Genomic DNA, 21,986 nt, shown 5'->3' on the forward strand with positions numbered 1-21,986 from the left:
GAATCCCACGGAGATTGTTGGTATGAAGCAAGCTATGGTCACCTTGTAAATCTCAGTCAGGCAAATATAAAGTGATAATGGTGTTTTCGAATAATAATTAATAAAATAGGGATAGATATACTTATGTAAATCATTGGTAGAAATTTCAGATAAGCGAATGGAGATGCTTTTCGTTCCTCTGAACCTCTGCTTTCCTGCTATCTTCATCCAATCAGTCTCATTCCTTTCCATGGCTGGCTTTATGTGATACATCACCACTGTCAATGGCTACTTTCGGTCATCTCACGGGAAAATGATCCAATGCCCTGTCACGGCACGGCTAATCGTCTGGAGGCATCACCCTTGTCAATGGCTTCATCTTATCCTCTCAGTGAATAATATGCTCACGCACCCTGTCACGGCACGGCTACTCATCTGTCGGTTCTCGATCATGCTGGAATAGGATTTACTATCCTTTTGCGTCTGTCACTAATGCCCTGCAATCGCGAGTTAGGAGCTCGTCACAGTCATTCAATCATTGAATCCTACTCGGAATACCACAGACAAGGTTTAGACTTTCCGGATTCTCTTGAATGCCGCCATCATTCTAGCTTACGCCACGAAGATTCTGGTTGGGAGATCTAAGAGATATTCATTCTAGCTTAATTCATGTAGAACAGAAGTGTTTGTCAGGCACGCGTTCATAAGGGAGAAGGATGATGAGCGTCACACATAATCATCACCTTCATCACGTTCTTGGGCGCGAATGGATATCTTAGAAGAGAAATAAGAAGAATTGAATAGAAAACAGTAGTACTTGCATTAATCTTTGAGGAACAGCAGAGCTCCACACCTTAATCTATGGAGTGTAGAAACTCTACCGTTAAAAATACATAAGTGAAGGTCCAGGCATGGCCGAGAGGCCAGCCCCTCTGATCTAAGAACCAGGCGTCCAAAGATGTCAAATACAATAATAAGAGGTCCTATTTATAATAAACTAGCTACTAGGGTTTACATGAGTAAGTATTTGATGTATAAATCCACTTCCGGGGCCCACTTGGTGTGTGTTTGGGCTGAGCTTAAGTGTTGCACGTGCAGAGGCCATTTGTGGAGTTGAGCGCCAGTTTTTGTGCCAGTTTGGGCGTTCAACTCTGGTTTTGGATCCTTTTCTGGCGCTGGACGCCAGATTTGGGTAGAAAGCTGGCGTTGAACGCCAGTTTACGTCATCAATGCTTGGCCAAAGTATGGACTATTATATATTGCTGGAAAGCCCTGGATGTCTACTTTCCAACGCAATTGGAAGCGCGCCATTTCGAGTTCTGTAGCTCCAGAAAATCCATTTTGAGTGCAGGGAGGTCAGAATCCAACAGCATCAGCAGTCCTTTTTCAACCTCTGAATCTGATTTCTGCTCAAGTCCCTCAATTTCAGCCAGAAAATACCTGAAATCACAGAAAAACACACAAACTCATAGTAAAGTCCAGAAATGTGAATTTAACACAAAATCTTTTAAAAACATCCCTAAAAGTAACTAGATCCTACTAAAAATATACTAAAAACAATGTCAAAAAGCGTATAAATTATCCGCTCATCACTTACACCATGAAGATTCCGATTAAGAGATCTAAGAGACACTCATTCAATCTAAGGTAGAACGGAAGTGGTTGTCAAGCACGCGTTCATGGGGAATGATGATGATTGTCACGTTCATCACATTCAGGTTGAAGTACAAATGAATATCTTAGAAGCGAAATAAGATGAATTGAATAGAAAACAGTAGTACTTTGTATTAATCTCTGAGGAACAGCAGAGCTCCACACCTTAATCTATGGAGTGCAGAAACTCTACCGTTTGAAAATACATAAGTGAAAGGTCCAGGCATGGCCGAATGGCCAGCCCCTCTGATCTAAGAACCAGGCGTCCAAAAGATAAAACTCAGGATCAAAAATATAATCCAGGATGTCTAATACAATAGTAAAAAGTTCTATTTATAATAAACTAGCTACTAGGGTTTACAGAAGTAAGTAATTGATGCATAAATCCACTTCTGGGGACCACTTGGTGTGTGCTTGGGCTGAGCTTGAATGTTACATGTGCAGAGGCTCTTTCTGGAGTTGAACGCCAGGTCGTAACGTATTTCTGGCGTTCAACTCTGGTTTGTGACTTGTTTCTGGCGTTTAACTCCAGACAGCAGCATAGAACTGGCGTTCAACGCCCTTTTACGTCCTCTAAACTCGGCCAAAGTATGAACTATTATATATTGCTGGAAAGCCCTGGATGTCTACTTTCCAACGCAATTGGAAGCGTGCCATTTTGAGTTCTGTAGCTCTAGAAAATCCACTTTGAGTGCAGGGAGGTCAGAATCCAACAGCATCAGCAGTCCTTCTTCAACCTCTGAATCTGATTTTTGCTCAAGTCCCTCAATTTCAGCCAGAAAATACCTGAAATCAGAGAAAAACACACAAACTCATAGTAAAGTTCAGAAATGTGAATTTAACATAAAAACTAACGAAAACATCCCTAAAAGTAACTAGATCCTACTAAAAACATACTAAAAACAATGCCAAAAAGCGTATAAATTATCCGCTCATCACAACACCAAACTTAAATTGTTGCTTGTCCCCAAGCAACTGAAAATAAAATAGGATAAAAAGAAGAGAATATACTATAAATTCCAAACTATCAATGAAACATAGCTTCAATCATATGAGCGGGACTTATAGCTTTTTGCCTCTTGAATAGTTTTGGCATCTCACTGTATCCATTGAGGTTCAGAATGATTGGCATCTATAGGAACTCAGAGTTCAGATAGTGTTATTGATTCTCCTAGTTTAGTATGATGATTCTTGAACACAGCTTGTTTTATGAGTCTTGGCCGTGGCCCTAAGCACTTTGTTTTCCAGTATTACCACCGGATACATAAATGCCACACACACATAATTGGGCGAACCTTTTCAGATTGTGACTCAGCTTTGCTAAAGTCCCCAATTAGAGGTGTCCAGGGTTCTTAAGCACACTCTTCTTTTGCTTTGGACCTTGACTTTAACCGCTCAGTCTCAAGTTTTCACTTGACACCTACACGCCACAAGCACATGGTTAGGGACAGCTTGGTTTAGCCGCTTAGACCAGGATTTTATTCCTTTAGGCCCTCCTATCCACTGATGCTCAAAGCCTTGGGATCCTTTTTATTTACCCTTGCCTTTTGGTTTTAAGAGCTTTTGGCTTTTTCTGCTTGCTCTTTTTTTTTTCTTTCTATTTTTTTTCGCCCCCTTTTTTTTTCTGCAAGCTTTGTTCTTTTGCTGCTTTTTCTTGCTTCAAGAATCATTTTTATGATTTTTCAGATTATCAAATAACATGTCTCCTTATCATCATTCTTTCAAGAGCCAACATATTTAACATTCTTAAACAACAACTTCAAAAGACATATGCACTGTTCAAGCATTCATTCAGAAAACAAGAAGCATTGTCACCACATCAATATAATTAAACTAAGTTCAAGGATAAATTTAAAACTCATGTACTTCTTGTTCTTTTGAATTAAAGCATTTTTCATTTAAGAGAGGTGATGGATTCATAGGACATTCATAACTTTAAGACATAGTTACTAACTACTAATGATCATGTAATGAAGACACAAACATAGATAAGCACTTAACATAGAGAAAACGAAAAACAGAGAAAGTAAGAACAAGGAATGAGTCCACCTTAGTGATGGTGGCGTTTCCTTCTTGAGGAACCAATGATGTCCTTGAGCTCTTCTATGTCTCTTCCTTGTCTTTGTTGCTCCTCCCTCATTGCTTTTTGATCTTCTCTAATTTCATGAAGGATGATGGAGTGTTCTTGATGTTCCACCCTTAATTGTCCCATGTTGGAACTTAATTCTCCTAGGGAGGTGTTGATTTACTCCCAATAGTTTTGTGGAGGAAAATGCATTTGAGGCATCTCCGGGATCTCATGGTGATGAGCTTCATGCGCCTCTTGAGCTCCATGAATGGGCTCTCTTGCTTGCTCCATCTTTTTCTTAGTGATGGGCTTGTCCTCTTTAATGAGGATATCTCCCTCTATGTCAATCCCAACCGAATTGCATAGGTGGCAAATGAGGTGAGGAAAGGCTAACCTTGCCATAGTGGAGGACTTGTAAGCCACCTTGTAGAGTTCTTGAGGTATAATCTCATGAACTTCCACCTCTTCTCCAATCATGATGCTATGGATCATGATGGCCCGGTCTATAGTAACTTCAGACCGGTTGCTAGTGGGAATGATTGAGCATTGAATGAACTCCAACCATCCTCTAGCTACAGGCTTAAGGTCCAGTCTTCTTAGTTGAACCGGTTTGCCTTTTGAGTCAATCTTCCATTGAGCTCGTTCTACACATATGTCCATGAGGACTTGGTCCAACCTTTGATCAAAGTTGACTCTCCTTGTGTAGGGGCGTGCGTTCTCTTCCATGTTTGGCAAGTTGAACGCCAACCTCACATTTTCCGGACTAAAATCTAAGTATTTCCCCCGAACCATGGTGAGATAATTCTTTGGGTTCGGGTTCTTACTTTGATCATGGTTCCTAGTGATCCATGAATTAGCATAGAACTCTTGAACCATTAGGATGCCGACTTGTTGGATGGGGTTTGTTAGAACTTCCCAACCTCTTCTTTGAATTTCATGTCGGATCTCCGGATACTCATTTCTTTTGAGTTTGAACGGGACCTTGGGGATCACCTTCTTCTTGGCCACAATATCATAGAAGTGGTCTTGATGGGCTTTGGAGATGAACCTTTCCATCTCCCATGACTCGGAGGTGGAAGCTTTTGTCTTTCCTTTCCCTTTTCTAGAGGATTCTCCGGTCTTGGGTGCCATCAATGGTAATGGAAAAATAAAAAGCTTATACTTTTACCACACCAAACTTAGAATATTGCTCGCCCTCGAGCAAGAGAAGAAAGAATAGATGAAGAAGAAGAAAAAAATGTGGAGGAGAGGAGGGAGAGGTGTATTCGGCCAAGAAGGGGAAGAGAGGGTTGTGTTGTGTGAAAATGAAGAAGAATGGAGGGCTTTATATAGGGAAGGGAGGGGGATGAAGGTTCGGCCATTTAGGGTGGGTTTGGGTGGGAAATTGATTTTGAATTTTGAAGGTAGGTGGAGTTTATGAGGTAGGTTTATGGGGAAGAGTGGATGGATGTCAGTGGTGAAGAGGTGATTGGTGAAGGGTTTTGGGAAAGTGTGTTTATGGGATTGTGTGAAAAAGGGGTGAGAAGAAGTGAGTGGAGGTAGCTGGGGATCCTGTGGGGTCCACAGATCCTGAGGTGTTTAAGGATTTACAACCTTGCACCAAATTAGGCATGTAAAATGCCCTTGCACACAACTCTAGGTGTTCAGCGCCATGTTGGTGCTTGTTCTGGGCGTTGAACGCCCATTTGTAGCCTATTTTTAGCGTTGAATGATGACAAGTCATCTTAGCCTAGTTTCACTAGCCTTTGTCTTTAATTTTAGTAGGTTTTATGCACTTTCTTGCATTCTAAATAAGTAATTTGGAGTGAAAATGCATGACTTCTTTGAATCAAACAACCACTAATTATTTGATGCTAAATCATGAGGTTGAAGCCAAATTTAATTGAATTTTAATGATTTATAAACCTTGTGAATTTAGTGATACTTTGATTGGTTGATTTGGTTAATTGTAGGTGAAGAAAGAAGAAAAGAAGAAAAGCGTGGCACAAGAAGTGTGCCCAAAGGAAAGAAAACGTGGCCAAGGAAGCAAGAAGCGTGCCAAAAGGAAAGAAAAAGCATGATCACATTGAGGAAGAATGGGAAGTTAAGTTGAAAAAGCTAACTGAGCTTCACAAGGGATGGAAGGAGAAGGGAGCTACAAAGCTAAGTTAAAATAGTTAACTTAGCACTAAAGAAAGCAAGGAATGGGTGCAAAGCTAAGTTAACTAAGTTAACTTTATCGGGGACCTCTTCAAATTAATTCAAGATAAAATTCCATGAGTGAAGCCACCAAGATTCGAACCAAGGACCAAGGAGAAGGCAAGGGACGTTCCTCACAAGAGAATTCAAGAAGAAATAGCCAAAATGCATCCTCCATGGTTCGAACTTGGAACCACACGCTACTCCTTGCAAGGGAATTAGAGAATAAATAGCTAGAATGCTTCCTCCAGGACTTGAACTTGGGTATTCTTTGAAACATAAGGAAGGAGTGCCACCAAGCTAGCAAGGAAAATCAAGGGAAAATAGCTTAAATGCTTGGGCCAAGTTTCGAACCAAGGAGCTCTTGGAAGTGCAAGGGAGGAGCATCCCACTCATCCAAGGAAATTAGCTCCAAAGACTTCCTCCACTTCCTCCACCAAGTGTTGAACTTGGGACCTTGAAGTCTCAAGCAAAGGCGCTACAAGGGAACCTAAGTTGGAAATTCCAACCGAGCATTGCTTCTCCCATCCTTCCCCACACTTTGGCGCACAAGTTTTGCACACCAAGGGGGCTGTCATGCGCATCATGACACGGGCAGCACCAAATTGGCGCAACAAAGCTCAACACAACGAAAGCTCAGTTGGTTTTTCCAACTGAGCATTGAACTTTCACACTTTGGCGCACCAAGGAAGCCTTGCACACCACACTTGACACGGATGGAGCATGCTTGAAAGCTAAGTTGGATTTTCCAACTGAGCTTTCCCCTGGAGGTGTAATTTGGGCTAGGAATTGGATTAAAAATCCAATTTAATTCATTTCTTCACCAAATCAAAAGCCCACCCAAATTCCAAAATCCAAGAATAGAAAGTGTATAAATAGGAGTTAGTTTGATGTAATTAGGACCTCTAGACTTCATTTTGAATTTTCCCTTTTTACTTGCATTTTCATTTTTTACTTTGAATTTCTGAGAACTTGGAAGGAGAATTGATCTCTCTTCTTCTTGGTTCTTGCTTGAGCACTCTTTTATTTTCTTGCTTCGGATCTTGGGTGGAGAATTGAAGAACTTCTGTTTCAATCTCACCTTGAGATCTCTTGTTTACTTTCTCTGCATAATTGAATTTCACTTACTGTTTACTGCTTCATCTTCTCTTCAATTCTGCAATTTACTTTCCTTTACTTCTTTTGCAATTGTTCTTGTTGGATCAAGGAAGGATTTGAGATCTAGACTTGTTATCTAGTCTCTTCCACCCTGAGATCTTCAACCTCTTTTACTTTGCTGCAAATTAAGCACTGCCTTTCTAACTTTATAATTCTCAAAGCACTTTTACTCTTCTGTTTGAGATCCACTTCAATTTAATTCATCTTTTACTTTATTGTTTGATGCAATTTACTTGTTCTTGTTTAATTTCTGCAATCCCAACTCCCAATCCCTTTTACAATTCAAGCAATTTATGTTTCTTGCACTTTAAGCTTCAACCATTTACATTACTTGCAATTTAAGTTTCTGCAATTTAATTTACTTGCACTTTAAGATTCAGCTCCTTTACTTTCCTGCTCTTTAGTTTACTGTAAATTTCCCCTTCCCCTTTACTTTCCATGCAATTTAGCTTCTGCAAATCACAAATCACACAACCAATACTTGATTCGCTTGACTAAATCAACCACTAAACTAAAATTGCTCAATCCTTCAATCCCTGTGGGATCGACCTCACTCATGTGAGTTATTATTACTTGATGCGACCCGGTACACTTGCCGGTGAGTTTTGTGTTGGATCGTTTTCCACACATCAAGTTTTTGGCGCCGTTGCTGGGGATTGATTAGATTGACAATGATTAAGTGAAGTGGAGATCTAGATCAAGCACTTTTTATTTTCTGTTTCTTTAATTTTGACTAACCCACTAACTGTTTGAAATTTTGCTTAAGCCAATTAACATTTCACTTCAGCCATGGATTGAAGTGTTGTTGCTTTCTGGTGTTGTGATTTTTATGCTTTGGTTATATGTCAGGTACAAGGAGAATTACACCCACTTTTTGTGAACAAGACGAAAGAACCCTCAGAAGATTAAGAAGAGCTGAAAGAGGGAAAAACATTATTGGAGAAGAGGATTCAGAAGAAGAATTCCAAGATATGGAGGAACACTTAACAAACCCACCAAATGGGGCCGAAGGAGCAGCCAATAACAACAATAATCCACCACAGAGAAGAGTTTTGGCTTCCTACACAAGTGCAGATCCTAGACATTGTGGGAGTAGCATTCTTACCCCAAATGTTAATGCAAATAACTTTGAACTAAAGCCACAACTCATCACCTTGGTTCAAAACAATTGCTCTTATGGAGGAGGACCACTTGAAGACCCTAACCAACACTTGTCCACCTTCTTGAGGATTTGTGACACTGTCAAAACCAATTGTGTGCACCCTGACAATTACAAGCTACTGCTATTTCCATTTTCTCTCAGAGACAAAGCCACTCAATGGTTGGAATCCTTCCCAAGAGGCAGCATCAACAATTGGGATGATCTAGTAACCAAGTTCCTTGCCAAGTTTTACCCACCTCAAAGGGTTATTAGATTAAAGACTGAAGTGCAAACATTCACACAAATGGATGCTGAACCCTTGTATGAGGCATGGGAACGATACAAAGCGCTAATCAGGAAGTGTCCACCAGGAATGTTCAGTGAGTGGGATAGATTGCAGAATTTTTATGAAGGCTTGACATTGAAATCTCAAGAGGCTTTGGATTTTTCAGCAGGAGGGTCTTTACAATTGATGAAAACAGCAGAGGAAGCCCAAAATCTCATTGATATGGTGGCCAACAACCAATATTTCTTTGCTCACCAAAGGCAACGCCAACCATCACAAAGGAAAAGAGTGATGGAGTTGGAAGGAGTGGACTCAATCTTGGCTCAAAACAAAATGATGCAGCAGCAAATTCAACAACAATTTGAGCAAATGGCCAAGAGGATTGATAGCCTCCAAGTTGCAGCAGTTAATACAAGCCAACCATCATCCACATGGGGACAAAATGAAGAGACTCAAGAGGAGCAACAGCAAGAACAAGTCCAGTACATGCACAACCAAAATTCTGGGCTAAATGAAGTCTATGGTGACACCTACAACCCTTCTTGGAAGAACCACCCAAACCTCAGATGGGGAGATAATCACACCCAAAACCAACAACCATGGCAGAGGAACTCAAACCAAAATACCTCAAGAAACAACCAAAACCACAACCAGCAGCAAACTAATCAAAACCCCTACAGAAAACCTCAAAACAACAACCCCAACCCCAACCATTACCAATCTAACAACCAACCCACCAACCAAAATGCCTACCATCCACCATCCACATCTAACAACCCACCACAAGCATCACCTGAATCTCAAAGACTCACCAACTTGGAAACCTTGATAGACAAAATGTGGAAACACCAAGAAATGACAACCAAGAACCAAGAAGCCTCCATGAAAAATATGGAAAGGCAAATCGGCCAACTCTCCAAGCAGATTACCATTGAAAGGCCACCTAACTCACTGCCAAGTGACACCATTCCTAATCCTAAAGAGGAGTGCAAGGCAATACAACTGAGGAGTGGAAAAGTCCTGGTGAAAGATGAAGAAGCAACCAAGAAGCCAAAGGAAAGTGACAAGAAACAAGCTGAAGAAGAGAAAGTCAATGACAAGAAGGAGGCAGCAAGCAAGCAAACTCAAAATCAAGTTCAAGAAAAAGAAGATCAGCCACAAAAATCAAGAAAGGGAAAGGAAGTAATTGAAGAGCCAACTAAGGACCAAAGGCAGGGAATGAACTTCACTCCACCCTTGCCATATCCTCAAAGGTTCAACAAGGAGACTAAGGATCAACACTTCCCAAAATTTCTTGAAATCTTCAAGAAGTTGGAGATCAATATTCCCTTAGCTGAAGCACTTGAGCAAATGCCCCTGTATGCAAAGTTCTTGAAGGAACTTATCAACAAAAAAAGGAGTTAGCAAGAGAAGGAAACCATACTTCTTACTGAAGAATGTAGTGCCGTGATTCAAGGAGTTTTCCCACCAAAGCTTAAAGATCCAGGAAGCTTTGTAGTTTCATGTACCATAGGCAAAATGACCCTAGACAAAGCTCTCTGTGACCTTGGTGCTAGCATCAATCTGATGCCGTTGTCAATGATGAGGAAGCTTGCCATAGAGGAACTCAAACCTACCAGGATGTCTTTGGTGATGGCTGACAGATCAATCAAGACACCCAATGGCATTGTGGAAAACCTGCTAGTGAAGGTTGGGGAGTTTATTTTCCCAGCAGACTTCGTCATTCTAGATACAGAGGAAGAAGGAAACAATTCAATCATCTTGGGAAGGTCATTTTTAGCCACAGCCAGAGCCATTATTGATGTAGAAAAGGGAGAGATGATTTTTAGAGTACATAATGAGCAAATGGTCATCAATGTCTTCAAATCAATGCAACACCCTCCTGAACAAGAAAATTACATGAAGGTGGACATAATAGAAAGTCTAGTGGAGGAAATGTTAGAAACCACTTATCATGAGCAACAAGAAGAAGAGGTGGTGGAAATCTCTAGTGAAGGCAAGGAGAAAGAGAAGCCAAAACAGGAATTGAAACCTCTTCCCCCTCACCTCAAATATGTGTTCCTCGGAGAAGAAGGGACCCTACCAGTGATCATTAACTCCTCCTTGAATATGGAAGAAGAAACAAAACTGATTGAAGTGTTGAAAGCTCACAAAGCAGCCTTGGGGTGGACAATTGACGATATCAAAGGTATTAGCCCAGCCATTTGTATGCATAAAATTTTGCTGGAAGAAGAATCAAAGCCTGTGGTCCAACCCCAAAGAAGACTCAACCCAGCCATGAAGGAGGTAGTTCAAAAGGAAGTCATGAAGTTGTGGAATGCTGGAATAATTTTTCCAATCTCTGACAGCTCATGGGTGAGCCCGGTTCAAGTTGTACCAAAAAAGGGAGGAATGACGGTCATTACCAATGAGAAGAATGAGTTGATCCCTACTAGGACAGTGACTGGGTGGAGGATGTGCATAGACTACAGAAGATTGAATGATGCCACAAGAAAAGACCATTTCCCTCTCCCATTCATTGATCAGATGCTGGAAAGACTAGCTGGCCATGCCTATTATTGTTTCTTAGATGGGTATTCTGGTTACAATCAAATCGTGGTGGACCCTAAAGATCAAGAGAAAACTGTCTTCACATGTCCATTTGGAGTTTTTGCATACAAGAGGATGCCCTTTGGGCTGTGCAACGCCCCAGCCACATTTCAGAGGTGTATGCTTTCCATTTTCTCAGATATGGTTGAAAAATTTTTAGAAGTCTTCATGGATGATTTTTCTGTTTTTGGAAACTCATTTAACACCTGTTTGCATAATTTGACTCTTGTTTTGAAAAGATGCCAAGAAACTAATTTGATCCTAAACTGGGAAAAATGCCATTTCATGGTTCCTGAAGGGATAGTTCTTGGGCATAAAGTGTCATGCAGAGGTATAGAAGTTGATAAAGCTAAAATAGAAATTATTGAAAAACTTCCTATACCCGTTAATGTGAAAGCAATAAGGAGTTTTCTTGGGCATGCTGGTTTCTACCGAAGGTTCATCAAAGATTTCTCAAAAATAGCAAAGCCATTGAGCAATTTGCTAGTGATTGACAACCCTTTCATCTTTGATGACAACTGTAAGCATGCCTTTGAAACCTTAAAAAGAAAACTCATCACAGCACCAATCATCACACCTCCTGATTGGAACTTACCTTTTGAACTTATGTGTGATGCAAGTGATCTTGCTATTGGTGCTGTGCTGGGACAAAAGAAAGACAAGTTGCATCATGTCATATATTATGCCAGCAAAGTGTTAAATGAAACACAGAAAAATTATACAACCACTGAGAAAGAACTTATGGCGATTGTTTATGCGTTTGATAAGTTTAGACAGTACTTGATTGGCTCCAAAGTTATAGTGTACACTGACCATGCTGCACTCAAGTATTTAATGTCTAAACAGGATTCAAAGCCAAGGCTTATTAGGTGGGTGCTGCTACTTCAAGAGTTTGATATTGAAGTAAGAGATAGAAAGGGAAGTGAAAATCAAGTGGCAGATCATCTATCAAGAGTACCACAAGAAGCCTGTCAAGATAGACCACAACAAGTAAATGAGAACTTCCCAGATGAGCACCTGTTCCAAGTTCAACAAACACCCTGGTTTGCTGACATAGCAAACTACAAAGTGGGAAGGAAGATACCTCAAGAATATTCTAAGCAACAAGTGAAGAAGCTGCTCAATGAAGCAAGGAAGTTCTTGTGGGATGAACCCTTTTTATTCAAAAGGTGCTCTGATGGAATGATTAGGAAATGTGTCCATGAAAATGAAATGAGGGACATATTGTGGCATTGTCATGGTTCAGCATATGGTGGACATTTTGGACCAGAGAGAACAACTGCAAAGGTGTTACAAAGCGGTTTCTATTGGCCAACTATCTTTAAGGATGCCAGAGAGTTTGTTCACCAATGTAATGAATGCCAAAGAGCTGGAGGGTTGACAAAAAGGAATGAGATGCCTCAGAATTTCATCTTGGAAGTTGAGCTATTTGACCTATGGGGCATTGATTTCATGGGACCTTTTCCCCCTTCTTATTCTTTCAGATACATCTTGGTAGCAGTAGAGTATGTCTCAAAATGGGTGGAAGCCATAGCCACAACCACTTGTGATGCACAAATTGTCCTTCAATTCCTTAAGAAACATATCTTCACTAGATATGGAGTTCCCAAGGGTCTTGTCAGTGATGGTGGTGGTCATTTTTGCAACAAGCAAATGGAGAAACTCCTCCACAAATATGGAGTAATCCATAAAGTAGCCACACCATACCATCCTCAGACTAATGGCCAGGCTAAATTAGCAAATAGAGAGCTGAAGAGAATTTTAGAAAAAACAGTGGGAAGCACAAGGAAAGATTGGGCCAGGAAGTTAGAAGATGCACTTTGGGCATACAGGACAGCTTTCAAAACCCCCATTGGGAAGTCCCCATTTCAGCTATTATATGGAAAATCGTGTCACCTCCCTGTGGAGCTTGAACATAAAGCTTTTTGGGCCACTAAACTTCTCAACCTTGATTCTCAAACAGCAGGAGAAAAGAGGCTGCTACAACTAAATGAGTTGGATGAGTTTAGACTAGAAGCTTATGAGAATGCTAAGATATACAAGGAGAGAGCTAAGAGGTGGCATGACAAAAAGATCTCAAAGAAAGAATTCAAGCCAGGACTGCAAGTGCTCCTGTATAACTCAAGGCTCAAGATCTTCCCTGGAAAGCTCAAGTCCAAATGGACAGGTCCGTATCTAGTAACAAAAGTCTTTCCCTATGGAAGTCTTGAGTTGCTAGATGAAGCCACAAAAAGCCACTTCACAGCAAATGGACATAGAGCAAAGCCTTATTTAGGAGGACAATGGGACAAGGAAAAGGAAGTTCAATACCTGAACTGAACAAACACAGAGAATGTCAAGCTAGTGACAATAAAAGAGCGCTTGTTGGGAGGCAACCCAACCTGAGGTAGTTTCTTTTCATAGCTATTTCGATAAAGAGGTTAATTAGCCTTATCTATATTGCAAAAAGCTAAGTTTGGTGTTGCACACCAAAGCAATATAAGGGAGAATGAAGAATTTTAAGTTTGGTGTTCCACCAAAATATCATCATAAAACATATTCTCACCCTACATAATGCTAGCTTTGAGCACTTAGATAAACTAGTTAACTATTTTTCTGTTTCCAAATCATTAGTTTATTCCTTTTGAAAAAAAAAAAAAAAAAAAAAAGAAGTTCACATATAAATTGTTGCATGAGGAATAGTGGCAAGGGACTAAGTTTGGTGTTCACACACGAAAGTAAGTTCGAGAGCCACACACATACAAGCTTTGCAGATTTACCAACACCTAAAAGGGTTGAACAGCAAGCAACATTTGAGGAGCAGGCAGAAGAATAGCCAACAAATTAAAAGAACACCTGAAATACAACTCAAAAGGAGCAATTTGAAGTAAGAATGGAAAACTGCAACTCAACAGGTTGTATCTATTCTTGATCCTTATTGTTATGTAATGAATTAATTCAGAGAATCTTTTATGTCTGGCTGGAATGATTATTTAGTTGCAAGTGGAAGTACATGTTAAAGAAAGCTATCTGCATAATTTTTGCTTGAAAGTCATCTGCATAATAATTGTCATCACTCATCATGCTTGAATACTCTGTCTTGTCTCCCTTGCTGTGTGAATAAAAGAAAGATGTTTGATTTAGAAAAGTAATTGTTCAATGTTGCGAAAGTTAGAATGAAGTTAGTGGTGGTATGTATTTGATTCAATTATTAGCTCATGGAATAAATGTTGCAGAATGACTTGTTTCTTGAAGTGTAAGCTAGTTTGCTGCTATGATCCTTCAATTAATAAAATTCCCTTGAAAATAAACCAAAACAGAAAGAAAAAGAAAGAAGAAAAGCCAAAAGTTGGCAAAGAAACAAAACAATAAGGCTAGACACCAATAGCTTGGACCCTAGGACATATGCCTGTGGTGTTTATGTACTGGGAGATGCTTGGACAAGTAGGTTCTAAGGAGTATCTTAAAACTTGGCAACTTAGATCAACTGATTTGGGATTGTCAACTGAAAGTCCACAATAAAGAGCAGCCTAGCTACAAAACATTTAGTAATCCAAAGAGATGCTGGGCATCAATGATCCTAGGAAGAAAAAGGTGAGCCATGTGTCTGTGGTGAAAAAAAAAATGTTAAGTGAAAATAAGCCAAAGGCCACTGCAACATTTGACACCAAGCCTCTAATAAATAATAAGCTCTGAAATGCAAAAGAAAGCAGAAAAAGCTAACAAGGGGATTAAGCAAAAGGGTAAGGAATCATAGCAGCAACCTTGGTGAACCCTTAAGGAAGCATAGTTATTTTTACAGCAAATAATAAATGAGCTATTTTTGATCTGCATAAAACCCCATAAACAAAATTCAACTAATTGCCTAATAAGGACATGCATGCTTATCTACTTCATTCTATCTTCTCTTATGTCTAAGTGCTTGCTTGGGGACAAGCAAGTTTTAAGTTTGGTGTTGTGATGACAAGTCATCTTAGCCTAGTTTCACTAGCCTTTGTCTTTAATTTTAGTAGGTTTTATGCACTTTCTTGCATTCTAAGTAAGTAATTTGGAGTGAAAATGCATGACTTCTTTGAATCAAACAACCACTAATTATTTGATGCTAAATCATGAGGTTGAAGCCAAATTTAATTGAATTTTAATGATTTATAAACCTTGTAAATTTAGTGATACTTTGATTGGTTGATTTGGTTAATTGTAGGTGAAGAAAGAAGAAAAGAAGAAAAGCGTGGCACAAGAAGTGTGCCCAAAGGAAAGAAAACGTGGCCAAGGAAGCAAGAAGCGTGCCAAAAGGAAAGAAAAAGCATGATCACATTGAGGAAGAATGGGAAGTTAAGTTGAAAAAGCTAACTGAGCTTCACAAGGGATGGAAGGAGAAGGGAGCTACAAAGCTAAGTTAAAATAGTTAACTTAGCACTAAAGAAAGCAAGGAATGGGTGCAAAGCTAAGTTAACTAAGTTAACTTTATCGGGGACCTCTTCAAATTAATTCAAGATGAAATTCCATGAGTGAAGCCACCAAGATTCGAACCAAGGACCAAGGAGAAGGCAAGGGACGTTCCTCACAAGAGAATTCAAGAAGAAATAGCCAAAATGCATCCTCCATGGTTCGAACTTGGAACCACACGCTACTCCTTGCAAGGGAATTGGAGAATAAATAGCTAGAATGCTTCCTCCAGGACTTGAACTTGGGTATTCTTTGAAACATAAGGAAGGAGTGCCACCAAGCTAGCAAGGAAAATCAAGGGAAAATAGCTTAAATGCTTGGGCCAAGTTTCGAACCAAGGAGCTCTTGGAAGTGCAAGGGAGGAGCGTCCCACTCATCCAAGGAAATTAGCTCCAAAGACTTCCTCCACTTCCTCCACCAAGTGTTGAACTTGGGACCTTGAAGTCTCAAGCAAAGGCGCTACAAGGGAAGCTAAGTTGGAAATTCCAACTGAGCATTGCTTCTCCCATCCTTCCCCACACTTTGGCGCACAAGTTTTGCACACCAAGGGGGCTGTCATGCGCATCATGACACGGGCAGCACCAAATTGGCGCAACAAAGCTCAACACAAGGAAAGCTCAGTTGATTTTTCCAACTGAGCATTGAACTTTCACACTTTGGCGCACCAAGGAAGCCTTGCACACCACACTTGACACGGATGGAGCATGCTTGAAAGCTAAGTTGGATTTTCCAACTGAGCTTTCCCCTGGAGGTGTAATTTGGGCTAGGAATTGGATTAAAAATCCAATTTAATTCATTTCTTCACCAAATCAAAAGCCCACCCAAATTCCAAAATCCAAGAATAGAAAGTGTATAAATAGGAGTTAGTTTGATGTAATTAGGACCTCTAGACTTCATTTTGAATTTTCCCTTTTTACTTGCATTTTCATTTTTTACTTTGAATTTCTGAGAACTTGGAAGGAGAATTGATCTCTCTTCTTCTTGGTTCTTGCTTGAGCACTCTTTTATTTTCTTGCTTTGGATCTTGGGTGGAGAATTGAAGAACTTCTATTTCAATCTCACCTTGAGATCTCTTGTTTACTTTCTCTGCATAATTGAATTTCACTTACTGTTTACTGCTTCATCTTCTCTTCAATTCTGCAATTTACTTTCCTTTACTTCTTTTGCAATTGTTCTTGTTGGATCAAGGAAGGATTTGAGATCTAGACTTGTTATCTAGTCTCTTCCACCCTGAGATCTTCAACCTCTTTTACTTTGCTGCAAATTAAGCACTGCCTTTCTGTCTTTATAATTCTCAAAGCACTTTTACTCTTCTGTTTGAGATCCACTTCAATTTAATTCATCTTTTACTTTATTGTTTGATGCAATTTACTTGTTCTTGTTTAATTTCTGCAATTCCAACTCCCAATCCCTTTTACAATTCAAGCAATTTATGTTTCTTGCACTTTAAGCTTCAACCATTTACATTACTTGCAATTTATGTTTCTGCAATTTAATTTACTTGCACTTTAAGATTCAGCTCCTTTACTTTCCTGCTCTTTAGTTTACTGCAAATTTCCCCTTCCCCTTTACTTTCCATGCAATTTAGCTTCTGCAAATCACAAATCACACAACCAATACTTGATTCGCTTGACTAAATCAACCACTAAACTAAAATTGCTCAATCCTTCAATCCCTGTGGGATCGACCTCACTCATGTGAGTTATTATTACTTGATGCGACCCGGTACACTTGCCGGTGAGTTTTGTGTTGGATCGTTTTCCACACATCATTGAACGCTAGAACCATGCTTGTTCTGGCGTTCAAACGCCCAGATGCTGCCCATTTCTGGCGTTCAGCGCCAGAACCATGCTCTGTTCTGGCGTTGAACGCCCAAAACATGCTTCTTACTGGCGTTTAAACGCCAGTAAGGTCTTCCTCCAGGGTGTGATTTTTCTTCTGCTATTTTTGATTCCGTTTTCAATTTTTATATTTATTTTGTGACTCCACATGATTATGAACCTAATAAAACATGAAAAACAAAAAATAAAATTAGATAATTAAACATTGGGTTGCCTCCCAACAAGCGCTTCTTTAATGTCAATAGCTTGACAGTGGGCTCTCATGGAGCCTCACAGATGTGCAGAGTTCTGTTGAGACCTCCCAACACCAAACTTAGAGTTTGGATATGGGGGTTTGACACCAAACTTAGAGTTTGGTTGTGGCCTCCTAACACCAAACTTAGAGTTTGACTGTGGGGGCTTTGATTGACTCTGCTTTGAGAGAAGCTTTTTCTGCTTCCTCTTCATGGATGCAGAGAGAGATCCTTAAGTTGTAAACACAAGGTTGTCCTCATTTATTTGAAGGATCAATTCTCCTCTGTCCACATCAATCACAGCTCTTGTTGTGGCTAGGAAAGGTCTTCCTAGGATGATGGATTCATCCTCTTCCTTTCCAGTATCCAAGACTATGAAATCAGTAGGGATGTAAAGGCCTTCAACCTTCACTAACACGTCCTCTACTTGTCCATAAGCCTGTTTTCTTGAATTGTCTGCCATCTCTAATGAGATTTTAGCAGCTTGCACCCCATAGATTCCCAGTTTCTCTATTACAGAGAGGGGCATGAGGTTTATCCCTGAACCAAGGTCACACAGAGCCTTAAAGATCATGGTGCCTATAGTACAAGGTATTATGAACTTTCAAGGATCCTGTCTCTTCTGAGGCAATGTCAGTTGATCCAGATCACTTAGTTCATTGGTGAACAAGGGAGGTTCATCTTCCCAAGTTTCAATACCAAATAATTTGGCATTCAGCTTCATGATTGCACCAAGGAACTTGGCAGCTTGCTCTTCAGTAACATCCTCATTCTCTTCAGAAGAGGAATACTCATCAGAGCTCATGAATGGCATAAGGAGGTTCAATGGAATCTCTATGGTCCCTAGATGAGCCTCAGAGTCCTTTGGTTCCTCAGAGGAAAGCTCCTTATTGATCACTGGACGTCCCAGGAGGTCTTTCTCCTTGGGATTCACGTCCTCTCCTTCCCTTACAGGTTCGGCCATGGTGCTTATGTCAATGGCCTTGCACTCTCCTTTTGGATTCTCTTCTGTATTGCTTGGGAGAGTACTAGGAGGGATTTCAGTGATCCTTTTACTCAGCTGGCTGGTGCACGAAATTGTGATCACATTAATGTAGTACTCTTTGTTATTGTATGGAATCATTATTATGGCTCTTTACTATGTGTGGACACAACTCCGTTCAACTAACCAGCAAGTGTACTGGGTCGTCCAAGTAATAAACCTTACGTGAGTAAGGGTCGATCCCACAGAGATTGTTGGCTTGAAGCAAGCTATGGTCACCTTGTAAATCTCAGTTAAGTTGACTCATATGGGCTACAATATATTATGTAAATAAAACATAAAGTAAGGATAGAAATACTTATGTAAATCATAGGTAGGAATTTCAGATAAGCGAATGGAGATGCTTTTCGTTCCTCTGAACCTCTGCTTTCCTGCTATCTTCATCCAATCAGTCTTACTCCTTTCCATGGCTGGCTGTATGCAAGGGAATCACCGTTGTCAGTGGCTACATCCCTTCCTCTCAGTGAATCATATGCTCACGCACCCTGTCACGGCACGGCTATTCATCTGTCGGTTCTCGATCATGCTGGAATAGGATTCACCCTCCTTTTGCGTCTGTCACTAACGCCCAACACTCGCGAGTTTGAAGCTCGTCACAGTCATTCAATCATTGAATCCTACTCAGAATACCACAGACAAGGTTTAGACCTTCCGGATTCTCTTGAATGCCGCCATCATTCTAGCTTACGCCACGAAGATTCTGGTTAGGAGATCTAAGAGATACTCATTCTAGCTTAATTCATGTAGAACAGAAGTGTTTGTCAGGCACGCGTTCATAAGGGAGAAGGATGATGAGCGTCACACATAATCATCACCTTCATCACGTTCTTGGGTGCGAATGGATATCTTAGAAGAGAAATAAGAAGAATTGAATAGAAAACAGTAGTACTTTGCATTAATCTTTGAGGAACAGCAGAGCTCCACACCTTAATCTATGGAGTGTAGAAACTCTACCGTATGAAAATACATAAGTGAAGGTCCAGGCATGGCCGTGTGGCCAGCCCCCATGGTCTAAGAACAATGCGTTCAAAAGATGTCTAATACAATTGTAAGAGGTCCTATTTATAATAAACTAGTCACTAGGGTTTACATGAGTAAGTAATTGATGCATAAATCCACTTTCGGGGCCCACTTGGTGTGTGTTTGGGCTGAGCTTAAGTGTTGCACGTGCAGAGGCCATTTGTGGAGTTGAACGCCAGTTTCTGTGCCAGTTTGGGCGTTCAACTCTGGTTTTGGATCCTTATCTGGCGCTGGACGTCAGATTTGGGCAGAAGGCTGGCGTTGAACGCCAGTTTACGTCGTCAATTCTTGGCCAAAGTATGGACTATGATATATGGCTAGAAAGCCCTGGATGTCTACTTTCCAACGCAATTGGAAGCGCGCCATTTCGAGTTCTGTAGCTCCAGAAAATCCATTTTGAGTGCAGGGAGGTCAGAATCCAACAGCATCAGCAGTCCTTTTTCAACCTCTGAATCTGATTTCTGCTCAAGTCCCTCAATTTCAGCCAGAAAATACCTGAAATCACAGAAAAACACACAAACTCATAGTAAAGTCCAGAAATGTGAATTTAACACAAAATCTATTAAAAACATCCCTAAAAGTAACTAGATCCTACTAAAAACATACTAAAAACAATGTCAAAAAGCGTATAAATTATCCGCTCATCACTGGCCCACTTGTGCTTCCAAATTTCTAATGGAAGACCTTGTTTCATTCATGAAACTCACAGTGGCCTTAGATAGATCAGAGACTAAGTTTGCTAAATTAGAGGTATTTTGTTCAGAGTTCTCTGTCTGTTGCTGAGTGGATGATGGAAAAGGTTTATTATTGTTAAACTTGTTTCTTCCACCATTATTAAAGCCTTGTTGAGGCCTTTGATCCTTCCATGAGAGATTTGGATGATTTCTCCATGATGGATTATAGGTGTTTCCATATGGTTCACCCATGTAATTTACCTCTGCTATTGCAAGGTTCTCTGGATCATAAGCTTCTTCTTCATAAGAAGCCTCTTGAGTACTGTTGGATGCAGTTTGCATTCCATTCAGACTCTGAGAAATCATATTGACTTGCTGAGTCAATATTTTGTTCTGAGCCAATATGGCATTCAGAGTATCAACTTCAAGAACTCCCTTCTTCTGAGGCGTCCCATTACTCACAGGATTCCTCTCAGAAGTTTACATGAACTGGTTATTAGCAACCATGTCAAAGAGTTCTTGAGCTTCTGCAGGCATTTTCTTTAGGTGAATGGATCCACCTGCAGAAGTATCCAATGACATCTTTGATAGCTCAGATAAACCATCATAGAATATATCCAGGATGGTCCATTCTGAAAGCATGTCAGAAGGACACTTTTTGGTCAACTGCTTGTATCTTTCCCAAGCTTCATAGAGGGATTCACCTTCTTTCTGTCTGAAGGTTTGAATATCCACTCTAAGCTTGCTCAGCTTTTGAGGAGGAAAGAACTTGGCTAAGAAGGCCGTGACCAGCTTATCCCAAGAGTTCAGGCTGCCTCTGGGTTGAGAGTCCAACCAGATTCTAGCTCTGTCTCTTACAGCAAATGGGAGAAGCATGAGCCTGTAGACTTTAGGATCTACTCCATTAGTCTTAACAGTATCACAGATCTGCAAGAATTTAGTTAAGAACTGAAAAGGATCTTCCGATGGAAGTCCATGAAACATGCAGTTCTGCTGCATTAGAGAAACTAGCTGAGGTTTCAGCTCAAAGTTGTTTGCTCCAATGGTAGGGATGGAGATGCTTCTTCCATATAAATTGGAATTAGGTGCAGTAAATTCACCAAGCATTCTCCTTGCATTATTATTATTTTCGGCTGCCATCTTCTCTTCTTGTTCGAAAATTCCTGACAGGTGCTTGCTGGATAGTTGTAATTTATCTTCTCTTAATTTTCTCTTCAGAGTCCTTTCAGGTTCTGGATCTGCCTCAACAAGAATATTCTTGTCCTTGCTCCTGCTCATATGACAAAGAAGAGGGCACAGAAAAATAATAATAATAGGGATCCTTTTTACCACAGGTATAGAGGTTCCCCTGTGTGAGTAGAAGAAAAGAAGGAGATGAGAGAGAAAGAGAATTTTTGAAAATAATTTTTGAAAAAGAGTTAGTAATTTTCGAAAATAGTTTTTGAAAAATGTTAGTAATTTTCGAAAATTAAGATTTAAAAATTGAAATAATTAGTTAATTAAAAAGAAATTTTGAAAAAGAGGGAAGATATTTTCAAAAATTAGAGAGAGAGAGTTAGTTAGGTGGTTTTGAAAAAGATAAGAAACAAACAAAAGTTAGTTAGTTAGTTGAAACAAATTTGAAAAGATAAGAAGTTAGGAAGTTAGAAAAGATATTTTGAAATCAAATTTTTGAAAAAGGTAAGATAAGAAGAAATTT

General features: G+C 40.0%; 1 non-coding gene across 1 annotated transcript; it reads left to right on the forward strand.

Moving 5' to 3' along the window:
* The first annotated feature begins 20,923 nt into the window (after positions 1-20,923).
* On the forward strand, positions 20,924-21,031 carry LOC148565186 (small nucleolar RNA R71). Its single transcript, XR_015885478.1, has one exon. It is a non-coding gene; the product is annotated as a small nucleolar RNA R71 (small nucleolar RNA).
* Positions 21,032-21,986: the final 955 nt, after the last annotated feature.

Source organism: Arachis ipaensis, chromosome B5 (assembly GCF_059453495.1).
Source record: "Arachis ipaensis isolate K30076 ecotype BB chromosome B5, ASM5945349v1, whole genome shotgun sequence".
In the NCBI taxonomy this organism is placed as follows: domain Eukaryota; kingdom Viridiplantae; phylum Streptophyta; class Magnoliopsida; order Fabales; family Fabaceae; genus Arachis; species Arachis ipaensis.